This window comes from Cavia porcellus, unplaced genomic scaffold (genome assembly GCF_034190915.1).
Source record: "Cavia porcellus strain 051 isolate PalLab524CR breed Dunkin Hartley unplaced genomic scaffold, mCavPor4.1 scaffold_4, whole genome shotgun sequence".
Lineage (NCBI taxonomy): Eukaryota > Metazoa > Chordata > Mammalia > Rodentia > Caviidae > Cavia > Cavia porcellus.
The window spans coordinates 40852305-40856433 of NW_026947487.1; the positions used below are offsets into that span (position 1 = coordinate 40852305).

The 4129-nt window shown below is 39.5% G+C and overlaps 1 long non-coding RNA gene across 1 annotated transcript; it reads left to right on the forward strand.

The window, feature by feature from the left end:
- The first annotated feature begins 345 nt into the window (after nucleotides 1–345).
- Nucleotides 346–2796, forward strand: LOC134475580 (uncharacterized). Its single transcript, XR_010046754.1, has 2 exons — nucleotides 346–559; nucleotides 2465–2796. It is a non-coding gene; the product is annotated as an uncharacterized LOC134475580 (long non-coding RNA).
- Nucleotides 2797–4129: the final 1333 nt, after the last annotated feature.

The window sequence follows — 4129 nt, forward strand, 5'->3', positions numbered from 1 at the left end:
TTGGAAACAGGGTCTTTGCAGGTGTCATTAGTTAAGTAAGGATGAGGTAATACTGGAGTGTGACCAACTTGAGCTCCTTAGCAATAGGAGAAGGCCACTTGAAGACAGAGATCAGAGTGACACAGCTCAAGCCAAAAGATGACAAGGTTGGACAGCCACCACCAGAAGCTAAGAAGAGGCAAGAAAGAGCAAGAGAGTACATTTCTGTTGTTTTAAGCTGCCCAACATGTGGTATTACAGACCTGCCAGTGCCTGCCAGAAAACAACTAAGTTTGTGGAAGGCGCTATGTGTTGGGGTTGGGTGGGGAGGGAGAAACTGAGGGGAAGGATTATGTGCACGAGGGACCCAGAAGACCCAGTCAAAAGTTGAAAGCCTTGAACTCACTACAAGTCCCTATGAGGAAGCCAGAGAATCTACGAAAGCCTGGAGATAGCCATCCAAATGTGATAGTGAAGATCAGAGCACCTTCAAAGAAGCAGAAGTGGGACTTCCTTCTGACCTTTGTAGTCCATCCAGGCAACAAGTCTATATGTTGATGCCACCTGCACCAGATCTTCAGTAAGTTCATCGTTGAAATATACCCAGAACTGTGCTAAACCAACCTGTTGGGCACTTGTTATTCAAGCTGACTATTCAACTTGACAAAATTGACTATTACAGTTCTGCAGCTTGTCTGTTCCTTTGTAGTTTTGGGGATAAAACCCTAATGCAAAATTGTTGCATCAGAGAGTATATGTATATTAACACTTAATAATTTCAAGTTGCCCTCCAGAGTGGTGGTGCCAATTTTCAAGGAATCATTTTAGAAGGTTCCTTTGTACTTGCCCTTAATAGTATGTTTTCACATTTGTTAGGTTTACAGATGCAGAAGAGGGATTCATCCGTGTTCTGATCTCCCTGACTTTAAGTGTGATTGATGCTGAACATCGTTTTTGCCTTGTTTGTGTTAATGAACCCCCTACCTATTTATGTCCCTTGCCCATTTTCTTTTTGGTTGTTCATTCTTTTTTTGAAACTGACTCATATTTCCTTTTTCTATATTTCTATATTAATTAATCACAAATTATCCCTTTATTATATTTATTTCATCTGTTTTCCCCCAGTTTTTCATTTGTATCTTAACTTGATATTTTTCCTATGTAAACATTTAATAAATTAATCATGTTTTCATTTTATAGCTTCTGTTCTTCCTGCTTCTCTTATTAAGAATTTAAAAGACATCCTTTCCTCTGAATGAGGGTGCATGAAACTAAAATGATAACCTTAATCTGTATTTCTGAAAGAACTTTATCACTAATTAGTTGCATACTTATTTCAAATAAGTCTCATATCATTTTGGGTATCAATGGCCAAGTTTGGTAGGTTCAAAATTGGTTAAAATATTTGGTCTTTCTAATGCTAATTAAGAGTAATGCAACCAGAAAGAAGATAGTCTCTAATGGACTACATTAGCCTCTTTATTTAGTTTCATCTAGTCAATATTTTGGTTAAATATTTGGATTAGAGTAAAAGAGGTGTGCTTACTAGATTTAGTAATGGCACCAACTTGGAAGGATAGTTAATAGACCAAATGTAACATACATATTTAAATTGATTTTGACTATTTGAAACAATCAGCAAAACGGAGAAGGTGGAATTTAATAGGGGTGAATGGAAACCTCTGCAATAGGCTGAAAATGCCTAGTAAGTAGAAGACGAGAGACACCTGAGCCAGTGGCAATTCAAATCAAATTGTTTTAGGAATTTAATGAAAATTGCAATTATGGCCAATAGGCAAAATTACCAGCAGTGCTAATGAGACCTTGAATTACATTAATAGAAATATTTCACCCAGAGTAAGAACAGTGATAGTCCCAGATGTATGGTTTGCTGGCATGCCCACAGTGACAGTACTGTTTCAGAACTCAGTGTAATATTTTAAAAGCTAAACTGGCTAAATGGAGTCCCTTCCAAGAATGGAAACCACATCATTGTGATATTTAAACTGAAAAAAGAAAATTATTTTGGAACTAATCTTTAGGTATTTAAATGACCGTAGGTAACAGGCATGCTATTATTCTATGTAGCTTCAAAGAGAAGAATAAGATGAATGAACTAAAGTCACAGAAAAGGAGTTTTTAATTCCATTTAAGAAGAGTCATCTAACTTTGAAACTGTCCAAGAAATGAATGATTGCTTTATGAGGTGAGATTTGCATCATCAGGAATATTCAAGCAGATGTCCCAAGGTGTTGTAGGTAGAGCGAGCATTGGTCAAGCTCAGATGGAAGCTCAGGCGCAGAAATCTGTCACATCTGATTTAAGTGGGGTCAATGTCTGCAGTTCTGCTGTTAGTCCTGTGATGATGCCACTTGTTTTTACTGGTATTTCTTTAGGCATCAGTGGAGTTGGAAAGAGTGGAACAAGACTTCAGCCTACCTGATTTGCTACAGCAATGACATGAGTGCACACTTTTGTCTTGTAGGAAAAGATCATCTATTGTGTGCGACAAAGAAAGGAAAGCTGAAAATTCACCAGTGTGATGATCTTAAAATTTCCTTCGGTTCCTGAGGCTTCAAGACTCTGTGTCTGGAAAAGCTGCAGAGCTTCAGCTGGGAGATGGCTGTACACAGCTGCCAGAGGGTTAGGAAAAGTGTAGCTGATGAGGAATGGCTTGGCCACAAGTTCTCAAAAAGGGAAAGTGGGGGTTGGTTAGTAAATAAGCAAGCCAAGGTAGAGTAAAAGTAAAGCCTGACTACATGGAAGCAAACAAGAGACTGACTTTTGTTAATAAAATCAAGACCCTCCTGCTCCTGAGCCTGTCTATCTTTCCTACTGTCATCCTCTCCCTCTCCCCCCATCAGGTCCCTGAACACTTGCTTGCAGGTCCCTGAACACATGGAAAGCCCACTTTGCAGATGCTGCTCCTCCTACCTGAACACCACTGCCTCCCCTATAAGTCAGGCCAACCAGTCTCCCCTCATGACATAGCTCACACATCAGCCTCCCTGTGCAACACCTTCCCAGGCCTCTCCAGGAGAAAGTAGATTCTGTATCCTCTGTTCCAGCAGTACATTCTATGTAATGACCTTACTCATAGAATTACTCTCCACATGTCTGAGTCTACCAGTAGACCATGAACCTCTCAAAGCTAGCAACTGTGTTCTACTGATTTCTTTCTGTCACCAGAGTTTAAATTGGTCCAAGTATGTATTTGTGGCTTGATAGTTACTTGGCCAATGAATTAATGAATGAATGAATGAATGAATCAAAGAGTATCAGTAGAGTAACACTTGTGCTATAGATGTAGACATCCTTCTGCTTTAGTTAACCACAATGAGGAGAAAGTCCTTATGTGGATTTAGTGACTCCAACTATGCATATTGAAATATTTCTAAAGAACCTGGCATTCTATTGTAAGGTTTCTCAAATTCTTACAAGAGTCCCTAACACCATGCTCTTCCAAATAAATATGATGGTTTGCATTAAATACACATCACATGAATGAATGAGTATTGAAAGAAGGAAGGAAGATAAAGAAGGAAGGAAGGAAGAAAGAAAGAAAGGGAGGATAAAAGGGATGGAAGGAGGAAGGAATGCCCATCTCAATAAGATCAATAGATCGTTTGTACTGAGTTCAGGTGCCTACTGTTAGCTAGCCCCTCTTCTACAAAGAGTTTGACTTCTTTGCCTACTTCCTAGAACACTCTACCTCCTTTGGCCAGTCTAGCCAAACAAGTGGGTGATTTGGATGGAAGGACCACCTCTCTTTGTCTTCTCTACCCCACTAATCCCCAAGTGTGACCACTCATCCAGGTGTTGCCAAGACTCTTCTTTCTGGATTGCTTTTCTACTACCCATAGTGGTCTTGATATTCTCAGCCAGGAGAAAACTATTCTTCAAGAAAGGATAAGTTTTTCAGGATTCACATGCTTTAGGCTCAGATCTCGTCCCCCAAAATTCATTCTTGTCTCCAAGCAATAGCCTTTGCTACTTACTTGCTGGTAATGACCCTTTGCCTTACCCTACTGTCTTGGTTACCTTTGTCTCATTGCTGGGACAAAATATATAATGCCCAAAATGAAGGAAGAATGGATTTATTTAGCTCACAGTTTGTGGAGGCTTTCAGTCCATACTAGACTGGAACCAA